The following is a 16,016-nucleotide window of genomic DNA, read 5'->3' as shown; positions in this document are numbered from 1 at the left end:
CAAAGTAATTACGTCAAATTTGTTCAACCAATGTTTCCTAATTTTGATTTCTGGAGTAAAAATTCTCATAGAGTAAAAAAAAGAGACCCTTCCAAAGCAGGAAATCCTATTTAATTCTAGTAACACCAAACAGAATCCCAACAAGGAGAAAACAGAATTAGACTGTAAACTCAATATAAAGAAACAAAGTACAAAATCCTGGGAAAGACGGAAATCTGGTAAAAGACAAAGTAAAACATGAAAAATACACAATGCATGTTGTAATTAGCAGCTTAGCAGCAGCCAAAATGATGGAGGGAAGCTAAACCTTTGTAGCGTTGGTGTTCAAAAGTGTTTAAAAAAGAATAAACTCAACACAACTTCATAAAAGACAAAAATACATAGAGAATAGGAAAGCATACCAATAAAGTCTAGTTCAAAGCAAAAAATATACATGTTGATATTTGTTTTATGTGTGGCTTGTGTGTTCAGGTAACACCACATCAAGGATGACCAGCATTGAAAAAAAGTATGCGACTTGAATGGAGACAATTTTGAATCTTTTTAGGTAAAATAGATATTTACATTTCATGAAAAGACAAAACTTTCTCAACACACCTAGAAGCACACACACACACACACACACATTCACTCAGTAAAGTGAGAAGGGGGAAGTATAAAGGCAGATAAGAGCAGAATAAAAAGCTGATGGAATTCAGGGCCGGTCAACTCCGGCTAACGCCCCTTAGCAGAGACACAATAGCTAAACCAAATAGTGTCACGCAAACCACACAGAAACGGGCACTGGAACAACAGGCCAAAAAGAAATCATCCTGAGAACCCACAGCTGTGTGTGATCCACTTGCACAGTGATACTGCTCACAGACAAAGCAGGAAATATTTAAACGTAACAGAGAAGGAAGAAGTGTGAGCGACAATTCAGAGGAAGGATGAGCCTGATTGTCTGGAGTGTGTCTGCATGCGGCAACAGTATTCTAGTATCGGTTTAGTATCAGTTTAGTGGAACATTCCATCCTGGCACAACGTAGGGAGGCTATGAAAGTATGTTGAGTTTTGCCTTACATAGCACTTCTGTCACCGCTTGATGTTTTTCACGTTTCACATGTTCTTTTTTATCAATGCGACAGCCTTCCTCTGCTGTCACAAGAAGGTCTGCTTGGTCAGCCATCACCACCTTACAGTTAGGATGTTGGTATCTAACATCCTTCTTCATCTCTTTTAAAAATTCCCTCCCATGAAAATCACGTTTTTGGCATGTTCTTGTGGCATTTTTCCCACATTGGAGGACATTTTTAAAGAAAATTAAGATTAAAATTGCACTTATGAGTATTTCTTTATTCAAATCATTGTGAATCAGGAGCAGATAAAAAAAAGCCGTTTGAAAAAGCTTGTTGCTGTGGTGTAGAAGCAACAATCGGCAGACCAGAAGCTCCATCTGATGCATCCACTTGTTAGACGACTAGATCCAAAAATGTCTTCGTTTTCCTCGTCAGAGCTAGCATCTGTCTCAAAACTATGGGGCTGAATAGCTCCAATACTGCTCTCCATTTTTGTTGCACTAGTAATGTGAGGTTGGGGCTGGAAGCTAGCAGGAGAGTGTGTGAACAGATGGATGTTGGGATGTGGGGGCTGGTTTACTCCACGCCAACAGTCCCTCCCACTACTTAGAGGTGAATTTTTAATGAACTCCTGCCGCTCTGCAGAAACTATATTCGAGAAAACGACACAGGTTTTTTGTTTTTGCCTAAAAATGGCATAATCATCAAGTCCTTATGTCTGGCTCTGATGAAATGAAGTCAATTTAGTCACCATTTTTTCATGATATGGATACAGCCATATTGGAGCCAGACAACGTCAGTAAGCAGTGATTGGTCTGAGTCTGTCTGAGTCAACGTTTCTGTGGCAACAACCCTCAGCAATCAGATGTGAGCTTTTTGGAAGTCCATATCCCGACCACTGAAAGCCGGCTACACAAAACCTGTCAAACGTTTCAACCTTCTACGTGGAGCCCGTGGGGACCACATATGTTTACTGAGCTGTCTGATTGGTCAATTTATAACTTAAATAACTTGCAATAAAGAAAAAGTTGGGAGAAAAAAAATAGGATTAGCAAGAACAAGTTAAAGAAAGGTAGCAGAGAAAGATTCTGACAAATATAATATGATAGCTGTTAATTTCTCAATCGAAGTCTGGGATTTTGGCTTCTGGGAACCAGTGAGTATATCCATCTTAGAACATGGGGGTGGAGGGGGGTCACTCAGTCCTGTTCTCATATACAGTCAATGGTTGAGCCACTTGGCCCATTATAAATAATTCCCTAAAGAGAAGTAATGTATCTCAAAGGATGAAACAGAGCAGAGCACTTAAAAACATAGCAAACAAGTTTAATTTTAAAAAGATTTATGTATTGTCATGTGAAATTAAAACTTTTTAAATGATTAAGTTAAAAAAGCTGTCAAAGTTTTAACAAATTTCCTTCAGAAAGTCAAAATCCTTGAAAAAAATCGTAACAAAGGTTAGAGAGAAAGTGCCTTTGCTTTGTACAAACATTTGCATACGAAGGAAATATAGAGGGAGGATCACCTCAGGAGAAACAATACAGGAGTGTTTTCATGAATTTATGAGTCGTCTCATTTACCCAGAATGGAACCTAAAAGAGGTGGATTATGAAACTAGCGGTGAAATGAAGCATAATAAGAGCATTAGTGTACAAAGAGTTTGAAGGACAAGGAAGACAAAGAGGGAGCAGCATAATAGGAGAGGATGTGGGTGGGGGGGTGTTACTGCACTGGAAGAGAGGGGTACAGGGGGTTACCCTGGGGTGAAAGGTTGAACAGCAGAAAGGCACGGGACGAAGGAAGAAAAACACGGCAGGAGGAGGGTTGAATTCTCCTTCCTTGTGATTGGATATCATCTGTTTATACTCTCAACAGTCCTCCAAAGTTTTCATACGGGAGACAGTTGCACAACAGTCCGTCTCAATGAAAGACTTTGGGTGTTGTGAAATCAGTCTAGGGTTATGCATCTGCGTCAAAATTGGTTAATTAATAGAGCAATGCGTTAGAGGTACAGACATTATGTGGTGAAGTTGCAGAGTCCAGTTTGATGGGAAATAGTAAAGCAAGTAATGATAAAAACTTTTTTGACATTTTTAATATCTATTTTGTGTGAATGCTCATGATTGCACATTAGCTCTGATGGTATTGACCGTTTTTTCTTAAGTTCCACTCCAATCATCTTTTGATCTATTGTAAATGCCTTCAGAGTGGTATTTGTTATTATTATTATGCTGTTTTTAGCCAAAAAAAAAAACTGAGTTGTTTTCTAGGACATAGTTCCAGCAGAGCGGCATTTGTTCATTAGAGCTGTGGTTGGGAACTGTTGGCGCAGAGTAAGCCTTCCCTCACTTCCAATCATACATCTGTTTACACGCTCTCCTGCTTACAGCCCTTAACATCCCTAACCTAACATTACTGATGCAACAAAAAACAAAAATGGTGAACAATATTAGATAAATCCAGCCATTCCGTTTTGAGCCAGATGCTTCAGACAAGGAAAATAAAGACGCACATGGATCTGTTTGTCTACAAGCAAATGCATCAGAATGAAGTGGAGCACAGAGCTTGTGGCTTGCCGTAGTGTGTCACAAAAGCTTTTTTAAACTGCATTTTTTTAGTCGGATCCTGATTCACCATGATTGGAATAAGGAATAAAAATAAATCAGAAAAGCAATTTCAAGCTTAAGTTTCTCAGAAAAATGTTACGAGAATACCAAAAACACAATTTTCCTTGGAGTGGGTCTATAATACAAGACAGAGAAAACATTTCTTAAATGCTACTAAACACATCTTCAATAATTGTTGCCTATTTTAGAAAAAGGAGTTGCATCAGAAAACAAAATCTTTAGGAAACCATAGAGTTCCCCATTATATCCTGGAGTCTACTTGTGCATCAAAAAGGGGCACCAAGCACACGAGATGTGTCAGATTACAAATGCAAACGATAACAGGTGCAGCAGTAAATAGGCAGTCCTTTTAGTACATTTCAGAAGTACAAATTGCATTAGCAGAAACTATGGTACTGTACAAACACACATGAAGTCTGAGTAATTCACTCCTGTGTTAGTGCAGACGGAACCACAGAACCTGAGAACAAACACTAAAAATAGCAATCCTGCAATACACGCACAGACAATGCCTCAATCTGACAGCAAAGTATTTAAGCCAGGTATTAAATGAAGTCAAAACCACACTTACATGTTTGTTGTGGCTACCTTAACAACAGCTTCTTTTTTGTGGTAGAGTTTCAATGCCAACAGTAACTTTTCTCTTGAATCAAGCCATATGATGGAGATTTTTAGATGAAAACGAAGCAATTGTCTTGTTTGTAACATTATGATTGACACATTGTAAAATAAAAACTGTCAAATTAAGTGTGTTTTTCTTCTGGATGCAGAAAAAAACACACTTTTTTGATGACACACAAAGGGGTTGGGGCAATCCTTCCAGCTGAGGTGGGACAGCAGGTACAACCCCCGACTCAGTTACACTGATTTCTTTTTTTTCTTTCCTTAAAATCCCTAAAAAGTGTGCCCATTCAACCACATTTTCCATATTCAAGTCCACGCCAACCAAATTTGAAGTGTGTAATTGTCGACAAATATTCTCTTAAATGATTCTTCACCCATCTCTTTACCTGAACACGTTATTCTAATTTTGATGGTTCTGCTTTCCTGCACTGCTGCGCTGTGGCTTCGTCAGAGGGGAGCCAAAGAGGAAGGTGGGGGGGGGGGGGGGTTAAGAGATGGGAAGAATGTGATCATTGTGCTCTCCAGGTATGTGTGTTTGTGACAAAATGAAAGAATGGGCAAGAGGGGAGATCAGATCTTGTTACAGGTGTTGTATAAACAGCACAATAGTGCAAACAGGCTCCCTTCTCTCCCCGAGCTGCATGTGTGTCTGCACACAGCGGCTTTACGTTTCTGCTGAATTAGGGACTTTAACTTTGTCATACGGCAGACTGAATCTGTGCTTCCTCACCATCAGCGTGACTTGTTCACGTGACAGTCATGTGACACGATCCTGTAGTCGTTGCGGGTGTCTGTATGCTTGATTCATGCAGCTTAAGCTGTTTTTTTCTTCCTTACTCTTACTCTTGAGATTTGCAGGTCTGCAACATATTTTCATTCTGACTACCTGAAACTTGTATTACACAAGTCAAGTCTTCGCATCAAATGTACAATGATCATCTACTTTCTAAAACTACACTATTAAATAGGTTTTATGGTGTTTTACTAACATCTATATCTTTTTTTATTTCTCTATTCTTGTTTTGTTTTTTTATAAAGCAAATTTAAAGAAAAAAACAGCATATCAGGATAAACCTGTGATTCAACACACACCTTTCCAGACACCTCCCTTGCTGAAGTATTCATTGTGTTAAATCATCTTGTTTCCATGAAGTCAGAGGACAGGAAACCGGCTTTAGACACATTTTTACTAAGTCTAATCTGATGATCAGTGCAAAAAGACAAATGTCTGAAAAGCTGTGACTAAATGTCACTAAGTGGGGACGAAAATACGACAACAGGTATTCGACTTAATGAAAACGGTTTTTAAACAGTTTTTTGTAACTATTTAGTCAGACCTGATAGTCTTGTTTAGACATTCTGAGATTTAAATGTGGGCCCTTTTTGCGTGTCTTTGTAACTACACGAAAGCACAGGTATACGTAATAAACATAATAAAAATATAGCAAAAAGCCTTCTAGCATCAGTGTTGGTGATCTACATCAAAGCTTCTTTTTGTACAACAATATGTTTAGCTCCTTTAAGTACATTTGAAAATTCCTCATTTCATTCCTTTCATTTTTGAATGACAAGAATACAAGAATAGTGAAAGTAAGCGTCAGCACAACATTCTGGAAAAATGCACTTCAGCCCACTAATATTAAATGAGAATTGATTTTAATCCTGATTCTGGTCATGTTGTTAATTTAAAATGATATTTGCTAAATGTTATCAACAAAAGAAAACTACTTTGGAAAAAAAACACAACAGTGTGACGATAGTTTTAGAACTTTCAGATTCTGAATGTCAATTTAGCAAATTAGAACGAGCCATTACGAGACACAAGTACTTCTGCACACACTATGTGTATGCACACACACACAAACTAAATCGTGTTTGTACAACAACAGGACACTCAAGGCTGACTGGCGCCCTGCTCGACCAGTTTTTTTTTAAAGCGCACACACACAATGAGCAGAGAAGACATCAAATGGACAGACACACACACACTCAAATAAACATCAAGTCCTCATCCAGTAACCTTGCAGTGAAGGTTACAGCAGTCAGCTGGGTCAGTGTGATCACTGGACCAGCTGAAAAAATGTCCTTCCAGATACCCACTGTGTCTATCTGCGTGTGCACGCCATTAAACCTCCAGGTGAGAAAACACACTAAGTCCCTCACAACTGCCCTCACAGCAAAACTGTCAGACACCCAGAGCACAACAACAACTAGACTGAAGAGACACGTGAAACAAGAGACAAGTTTACAACTAACCTGCAGGATGATGGGATGCCAAGTTGAAGTGTCACTTTCGGTTCTTCTTTCTCCACTCTCAAGCAGCAAATCGTACTTGTCACTCACTCATCTTCCTCAGCTCTTCTATAGAGTCTGTCAGGTTCTCAGCGACCTCTTGTCGTCTGTCAAGGTGCCTTCAGTGACAGGTTCCCCAAAAGCACAACAAGAGAAGGTCTCAGAAACTTTGACCAGACACACAAACCACCAGTCACAGTAAGACAGGACAAGTCAGAGTTTCTCTTCTCCTTTTGGGGTTTTTTTCAGTTTCTGACTCAGATCCTCTCTGTTTGTCCTCTCCTCTGTTCCAGTCACGACAACACTTGTAGACGTAACAGCAGGAGACAGGAGAAAGGGGGAGAGCACAAGGTCTCAAAGTGGAGGAGAGAGCAGGAGGTGACAGAGTTGAAGGAGAGCGCTACAGCGGGAGAAAGAAGGAGGGAGGGATGGAGGGAGGAAGGGCAGTGGCAATTAGTGAGTCTGTACCTGACTCTCACTGACATAAGCCCCACATTCCAAAGAGCCGAGAAGGGGGGAGAAAGATGAGGAAGGAGGAACAAAAGAGAAAAAAAGTTCTGAGCACACACACAATCGGAATATCATTCCAGCCGACCCGCGGAGCTATCCTCTCTGATGCAGTACTCAAAATGAGATTGTACGATGAAGACGCTTGCTGCCAGAGTTCCCCAGGTCCAACTTCCTGTTGTCTCTTCCCTCTCTTTGTATTGAAAGACCAAAAAAACCCTCTCTGTTGTTCCTCACGTTAGTGTTTCGTTTCTATATCACCTTGTCGGTGTGTGAAAGGTACAGCCTTTTCCTAAAACCAACCAAACCAGAATCAAACTGCCCGCACTCTCAGCACACCCTCCCTCCCATCATTCCGGATGGGAAATGCTATCCTCCTGTGCCCCTGTTCAACCTGTTTGGGGGTGTGTGTGTGTCCCTATGTGCGTGTGTGTGTGTGCTCAAACACCCAGTTTGAGATCTGCATCATGGAAGTCAGAGCAGCATTCTTCTAAAGAAGATTCCTTAACAGCTCACCCAAAACCTCACACCACATGACCGCTCCCATCCACCACCTGCCTATTACTGCTGATCAGGCTCAGACCGGATCTCTGCTGGGTCACAAATGCGCGCACACCTCTGAGGTCATGGTGACATGCAGTCTTGTGCTATACTGCCTTTGCTATTTGACGTGCGTAATGATGATGGTAGCTGTCAGTGATAACACACTCTCAGAAGAGTTTTGTTATTCTGTCAGAGGGAAGAAGTCGAGAAATCAGAAACATTCTTTACCCCGTTGAACCAACATGGATTCTGACCAAAGTAATGTTTCTCACTGTCCTTCACATGCTGCGCTTTTTCTTTCCCACACCCTCTTAATTCTCCTTCTTTACTGAAAATATTGTACTTGTTTGATCATGCAGCTGTACTGCTGCAGACATGGAGTGTTTGCCCCTTAACACTGAACACGAGCGTGTATATGGGGTGTCTGCCTACCTGAATTCCTTCGCGAGTCGGGCGTGGGCGGCACCAAGTGTTTCCTTCTTCCTGATCTCAGGTGTGTGCTGAGAGCGTTGTCTTTATGACAGCCAGTTGTCATGGAGACAAAGGGACAGAAGAGAACTGTGCTGAACGGCACGGGCTGCAGCTACCAGAGTGAGGACAGAGAAGTGAGGAAGCTGGATTTTTGTTTAGAGTAACAACACACACACATATACGTTCAGATAAAGCGCACGCACTCACTCCCTCACACAGTAGGGAACTTGCAAGTGTGTGTGTGTGTGTGTGTAGGAAACTGAGATTGAGTCAGACGTGCTCACACAGAGAAATAAGGTTTCAACACAGCAGCTGAACTCTGGCAGGGAAGAGGCTGGGCCGTTGGATGAGTTGCTCAATAGATTTTCACTTAAATGCTTACTTAACACATCTCAACCACCCTCCAAAACCCCCCCTGAATGAATAAAGCAGAAATGCTTTTTGCAGCAGAATGTGTAGGCATCTTCAACTCAGGTGTTCTGCAGAGTTTAAAGTTAACTTTGGAAAAGCTTCCTGGATAACTTTTCCTACTCTTTATATGAAAAGGAGGCAGTAAAGCATAAACCAGGTTAGGGCAGAGTCCTCAGTGTAACCCTTGTGCTATCCTAGGCACTTTAACGTTGGGAGTTGGGTCATCTAGACCCACTAAACAGTGCGTAAAACTTTTTTCTTCAATGATTTGTGAACCTCACTGGTGTCCATGGATTACATGAAATCTTTCCACCTTTATCCACCTTTGTCATGGTAGGGCGAACACGTCAATGTAAGGGTGGGGTCATCTAAGATAGCACAAGGGTTAAGGTGTGCAAAGTCAATGGATTCAGAAAAAAACAGCACGGGGGCACATAACCAAAACAAAACTAAGAAAATAAGGACCAAGAAAAAAAAACTATAATTCAGATTAACTTTAACATAGTTTGATAAAAAATTTTTTAACAAATCTCCATCAGTGAGATTTTTAATTGAAATGACTTCCACTGTTAGTAATGACGTAGTAAGGACACGATAGAATGGTTAGTTGCACCATTTTTTTAAACTTGTTTTTAGTGTTATTTACTATTTAGCTGTAGTTTTTAATAAGGCTATAAAAAAGTCTATTTCCCTTTACGGGATCAATAATGTTCTACGATGAGCTTCTTCCAATGTGGGTCCCTGGGCAAGACCCTTCATGCTATTGCCTAAACTTCCCGAGACCCAGGTCTCCCTGTGCTGGTCCCCAGCCCAGATAAAATAAGGGCAAGCTGATTCCCTGAAGGGATATGGTGACAGGTGAACAACATATTTTTTATTGATTTTAAGCATTACATGACATAATTTTTCTACACTCAAAATTTAATGGCTCATGTAACCAAAATCAGGCAATCATCCATCCATTCATCTGTATCCGTGTCCTTGTCAAATCTTTCAAACTTGGGTATGTAACCAGAATTGTAAGCTACAACTGTTACAAACAGCGGATTGAGGTAAGCACCCAGGCGCAGAGAGGAGGAGGAGGCAAAAGGTTTTAGTGAAATAGCAGCTTTAATAACAAGATATCAAAAAAAAGTCCAAAACTTAACCACTGCAGCAGGCAGGCAGGCAGGCAGGCAGACTCGAAACTCGAAATATTAGACACACTGGAAACAGGAACATTAACCTATGGAGCAGCCCAGGCGGAAGGGAAGGACAGGACTTAAATACATTCAGAACAGACGATACACAGGTGGAAACAATGAGGGCAAATGGGGACCAAAAGTAAAACTCGAAATAACAACGCAACAGGAAACCTTTCAAAGTAAAACAGGAAACTGAACTCAAACAGAAACAAAAGACAACTAGAGCACAAAAGCAAAGAAACTATAACCGTCACAACAACTTCATTTGGTAAAGCAGGTGAAGCTTTCCCACACTGCAGATGGATGCCCAGTATCACGTGCTTCCTTTTCACTGACTTACAAACATCTCATGTCCGCATTCATTTATAAAAACTGCTTCTTCATTGCTGCTCTTTTGATGCCTATGTGGCTGTGGAGTCATCTGTGTTTAAACATGCAATTGACACAGGGAGTGTCCACACATGTCCATTGCTATTAAAACACAAGTGGAAATGCAATTTAGTAATTACTGGGATTCATAACAGAGAGAAGCCATGAAAAAACAATTATTTGCATGTTTGGGTTTTGAATAAACTACTGATCTATTGTAGATAAGAATAAACTGATGTTTTGAATCTGGATTGAGCTTTTTCTTCTTACGGTTTGTGTTTGTATACTCCACTGTTTCTATTTTAGGGGGTTGACCAGTGTTTTTTTTTTTATCTTTTAGAGCAGGGGTGCCCAAATCCAGCCCTCGAGGGCCGGTGTCCTACATGTTTTCCAGCCTTCCTACCAATGAAGCTCCTAAGTGGCTAAACACACCTGATTCAGATAATCAACTGCAGATAAGGCAGGATTTCTGAAAAACTAGCAGGAGGCCCATCTTCGAGGCCTGGATTTGGGCTCCTCTCAGAGAATCTTTAGCTACCTTTACACAGCCCTTGCTAACGTGTGTTTAAGCAACCACTTCCAATAGAAAAGTCTATGTAAATGCGAGTATAAGCCAATTGAACCAATCGGGGACTTGAATTTGTCAGCAAGGTTTGGCTGGCATGCCCATTAATTGACAGAAGTGCCAAAAGTTTGAAAATCGTTCATGAAGGAGAAGTTAATCATTGCAGTTTGTTCCCGGACGGAATTCTATGACACCAAGTCTTTCATATATCGGAATAGAGCTGTGTAAGAAAAAGCCTGGAGCAGGATTCACGAGATAGTAAACACTAGAAAAAAAAAAAAAGAAGAAGCCCCTCCCTGCTTGTCCAGTGTGAACACTGTGGGATAAACGAGCAATCACATGCCCGGTGTGAACATGGCATCGTAGAAGAAATGTTTATGCAAGGCTTCTGAATAGCTTCTCGCACTGTAGGATCTGAGTTTTTCACCTTTTCTCTTCTTTTTTTTTACTCATTATTTTTGAGTTTTGTTAGACGCCTTCTTTAAAAGCCTATTTTAATTTTAAACTTTTGAAATTTAGCAACCTGTCATTCAAGAGATCAAAATCCTGTTTTCAATCCCCTTCAACATTAACTATTTGAAGTTTAATCCTTTAACTCATTGAACCCAAGCAATTTTAGTGTAGTAAAGCAAAAGGTAAATAAAAGTTAATCCAAAGTTTGTGTTTTCATGCTTCAGCTACTTTTTCAAATATGTACTTTTAAGAACCGAAGGTGTAATCATTTGGAGTTATTACTGAAACTTACAGACATGCTGGTGTGGTTTTCTCAGCGTGTAATCAAAGCTAAAGTCATCCAACAATAATCAGCTTCTGCCCTGCCCTTGTTGCAACACAATAAAAAGAGAGGCTTGAGACAGACAAGTGATTCCCTCTGAGATAATAATCTGCCCACCAGTGCCAGTGTAGCTCTGTATCTGCAAAAGTCGTGCTCAGTGCAGCCCTCCATCACCACAAAGAAAAAGCCCAGGACAGAGGAAAGCTTGGATTAAGCTGCAATGGCATGCATTGCATTGGACTCAGTAATGCATTTCTGTAACTTGTAAGTGAGACTTCATGGTCTCACATTGAGACCCACTGAAGATCCAGGTTCAGGTCTTAAGAAAAGAGAAGAACCGAAAATGTCAGCGGCAGTTTAAGCACAAAGTTTAACTACAGAAAGCAGCAACGTTGCATTGTTCTCAATGAGCAATCTTGACAAGAGAAAACTTTAATATCGACGTTATAAAAGGTCAACAAACCAATTTTTTTAAACCAGGGAGTTGTTTTGTGTGTGTCGTAATGTCATTAGGGGAACATTAATCATGGTTTCTAAAAAGAAGGGCTTGTAGGATTTCTAGAAAAACAAAACTAATCCTTGTCTGGCTACAGTTGGTACTCATGACGTTTTAGCAGAATTAAAGGTGGTGCAACATTTTTGCTGTAAAGAAACGTGCACAAATTGGAGCTAAAGATGTTTTGTAACTCAAACGTTTAAATTGGCATTTAACTTTCGACCACCGTACAGATGCATTCTAGAAATGACTGATGTCAACCGAGAAAGCAAGCCTTTTTGCCTGCAGAAAGAAGGGGTGTGTGGAAAGAAGGTGTGTTTGATGTAAATGACCATTCCCTGTTTGACAGAACAGAAAACATGCCTTGGGCTTGTTTTTCAACCCGCAGCTCAGGCCAAGTTTCTCTTCAAAATTGAAGATTAAATTTCAATAAAACACTTTTACAAAAAACTTTGGGTTTCACAACAAAACATTGCATTTTCCATGTTTTTTAGAGTTTCTGTTAGCTAAAAATATTGTTCATTTTTGTTCCATTTTCCTAGACTTGCTTGGAAGACTTTCAAACTTGATTCACATGGGCAGGGAATGGAGAAAAAATTTACACATCTTTTTTTTTTTTCTGATACCTTCACATGTAATTGCACCAAACATCACTCGAGAAATAAAAATTCACTTGTTTGGCAACAGGTCAGGTGAGCTTTCACACCAGCCACATGAAGGAAACAAACTATTAAGTGTGAAGGTTTCCCAAGATCTCAGATGTAGCTGGAGTGTGGAAAATCCAAGTACCGGTACCATATTTTTTGGACTGAAGTGCAAGCAACTATGAGTATCTAACGAGAAGACGGGGATTAAGAAAAGGACAACACAAACAGGAAAAGAATTTACAAAATAAAACAGGAAGTACTAATCAAACGAATTCCAGGAACTTTATTACTGACAGATTTTAATTTAAAGACAAGAAATTCATCAGTCAAAAGTCTGTGAACTATAACACGCAAACTGTCTCTGTATTTACATGTCAAGTCCTGACCTTGTGTTTTTCACAAATGTGTTATTCTCTGCTTTGTAGCTAAATTGAGACCTTTAAAGGACAAGAGTAAGAAGAACAACTCCAACAGATTGTCTAGCAAGTCCTGTAAAGACTGAATGAGGTCATGCCATGACCAACACAATCATCTCTGTTTCTCGTCATGCCAACTACAGGAAAACACACAACAGTTTAATGGAGTCAACAACACAGCAAAGAAAAACTGCAATGTATGGGGTGACATTTTATTTTGTAAGAGTTTTTATTAAAAAACAAACTTTACTACAGGTGCCACTATGGGCTGCAACTTTATTAATAAAATTAGTCAATATTTGAAATCATTCAATTTAAAGCATCACCTGTACCATTTAAGAAGTAAAACTTCACATCAAAACAAATCAAATAAGTAAATAAGATCAATTCTGTCTAACTGGAGGCAACGAAACTGCATGTGGAACGGCTTTGATGTGAAGGATTGGCTGACAGTGATTGCACAGGTGAACTGATAGAAAATCAACAAGACAGAAAGTCCCCTGGCCTTGTACTGCTTCTTGGAGATTAAATCTTTATTGAGAAAATTCCAGGTCAGCTTAAGCCAGTGCAACTCACCGTCCCCAACCAGGCCGATTATTGAACTGAGTGCTGGCAAACACACGCATGTGCACGCAAACACCAGACCTTCTGAGCAACTGGAGCCGTGTTGTGAGGCGACACTGATGACGCCTGTTGGATGGGATTATCTCTCCAGCTGTACTCTCACCCGCAGAGAAGTGAGGCTCATTTGGCCCCAAAATCCTGCTGTGGTTTTTCCACTCTGATGAAGCCCACTCCTTCTTCTTCTACCAGCAAGTTCTGGACACGTGCTGACCGTGTCCGATCCCTTGCAATTGATTGTCTCTGGAATTGTGACTTCATCTTGGCAATTAATTTGGTTTGTTTTTTTTTCATATTAAATAACTACTAGAGTTTATATATATATAAATATATATATATATATATATATATATATATACACAAACACTTTTAAAGTACATCAGTCTGCTGTAGTGGTTCTCTTTTTTCATGATTTACTCAGAAAAATGTCTCCCTCTCTTGGTGCAACAGCAGTACTACAACAAACATTACAATATTTACAGATAATGATTTACCTGAGGGGCTTACTCCATTAAGAACATGTTTCCCCGGGTAAAAAGAAGTTATTCATTTTTTACGAAAACGTAAATTTGACTTTTATTTTCTTAAAGCTAAATTAAACAAAGGGTATGCATTCCATAAATATATGTGCAGACTGTATGTGATGCTTTGTCTACTAGACACTCTTGATTTTTGAATGTATTCTTTGACAGAGGTACTTTTTTACATTCTACTGGAAGAAACACATAACTCAATTATCTTTGGCATGACAGAACAGAAACTCCTGAACTAAATCACCTAAAAGGTTTTTCATTACTTAACTTTTTTATGTTTGCCAACTGTATCTCAGTTGCTGATTATAAGGAACTGCAAAAAAGAATCAAAGTGTTAGTAAGGTCAGCGCCCTGGGACAGATTGGCCCTGTCCAGAATGTAGCGGGTTAATAATATGGATGGATGGATGGATGGATCGATGGATATGGATGGATGGGGGATGGATGGATGGATGGATGGATCGATGGATGGATGGATGGTAATATCAGCAAGATGCAAGTGCATCAATATCATTGATGCACTTGGAGAGTTGTTGTTGGAACACTTAAAAAAACACTTGGGTTATTCATGTTGGTGTGTATATTTTTTTGGAGCAATACTAATTTATTTATATATTCATTCATTCATTCATTCATTCATTCATTCATTCATTCATTCATTCATTTATAGCATTTGTTTTGTTGTCTTTGAACCAATTTTTTTTTCTGATGTTCTTTTTTTTCTCAGTTAATACTATTTTCATTGTTTTGAGTTATCACCCATTTTTTTTACATATTTTTATGTAATTTGTAGACATAACATTCATAAATCATCTTTAAAATATAAACATAAATAAATCATTGAAAAAACAATGTTTAACTTTATCTTTTCATTTCACATGTCAAATCTTGAAAACACTTTTAGTTGCATCTTCTGCTTGGAGCACCCAACATTTATTCTTCTTAGTTCTTGTCCTAATCACCCAAAAAAACAAGAGTCTTTCAAACAGTGACTATGCTTCTAATTTAATACTCTTGTGTTTTTTTACCATTATATTCTTACATTTCTGTTTTTTCTATGATTTTTTTTAAATGTACTTTTATTTAAACCATCTGCCTGCTTAACTTAAAGGGTCTACTTTTACAGGGACAAAACATTAAGCAATCTTCTTTAATGCCTTGTTCATAAACTAACTGGTCAGTGAATTGTAACACATGTGGAAAAAAAAAAGTTCACATCCTTGTATGTATTTACTGCCTGTATACCTTTTTATTTTTATTTTTTTTGGTTACTTAGTTTTTATCTTTATTATTAGTATAATTATTTTTTAATTATTTTACTTGTATGGCTGTCTTAAGTTGAAGGGTGGGGTGGGGTGGGGGGGCTGACATATTTTTGATAGTTGATGCTTAAACTGTTCAAACGTTTTTGTGTTCAAATTGTTCAAATTTTGAAAACAATAAGAAAAAAAAAAACTTTTATATGTTTTTATGTATTTGTGCTTGACTCTCTTCCACTGTCTAAATGCTTTGTTTTGATGACGTGGGCTGCCAGTTCTTGGCCCTATTCACCATTGAAAAAGACATTCAAATCTGAATTGTCTTGAGTTTTAAAGAAAACCAAACTAAAGTTGTAGTTATTGGACCGAATGATTTTAGTGGGCCGTCCCCAGTTGATTTGGGTCCTTTGACTGCCTTTTTAAAACCAATTGCTTCGAACTTGGGTTTTAAATTGGACAGTCATTTTTAAATCTTGGCGACATCAAGCTAGAACTAAGCTCCAGTGGTACTGTAGTCTCTCTCATGTCTCCAATGTGTTCAAAATGCAGCTGCCTGTCTTCTGGTTGGAGGACATAAGAGAGACCACATCACGCCGATTTTAGCATCGCTCCACTGGTT

The 16,016-nt window shown here is 39.2% G+C and overlaps 1 protein-coding gene across 9 annotated transcripts in view; it reads right to left on the bottom strand.

Annotated features, from left to right (window-relative positions):
- rbm47 (RNA binding motif protein 47) overlaps nucleotides 1–8,280 on the bottom strand; it is a 29,080-nt gene extending 20,800 nt beyond the window's left edge. For 2 of the 9 annotated variants that reach the window (XM_011475162.3, XM_020703101.2), the window contains exons 1-2: nucleotides 8,084–8,271; nucleotides 6,566–6,720 (exon numbers count right to left, since the gene is read on the bottom strand). The gene's annotated coding sequence lies outside the window, so the exon portion shown is untranslated. Of the gene's footprint in view, nucleotides 1–6,565; nucleotides 7,147–7,172; nucleotides 7,453–8,083 lie in introns of those variants that run through there. The other 7 variants (XM_020703112.2, XM_020703108.1, XM_011475172.3 and 4 more) reach the window with 7 other exon arrangements.
- Nucleotides 8,281–16,016: the final 7,736 nt, after the last annotated feature.

This window comes from Oryzias latipes, chromosome 1, assembly GCF_002234675.1.
Source record: "Oryzias latipes chromosome 1, ASM223467v1".
Lineage (NCBI taxonomy): Eukaryota > Metazoa > Chordata > Actinopteri > Beloniformes > Adrianichthyidae > Oryzias > Oryzias latipes.
This window is presented reverse-complemented; position numbering and strand designations above follow the sequence as displayed.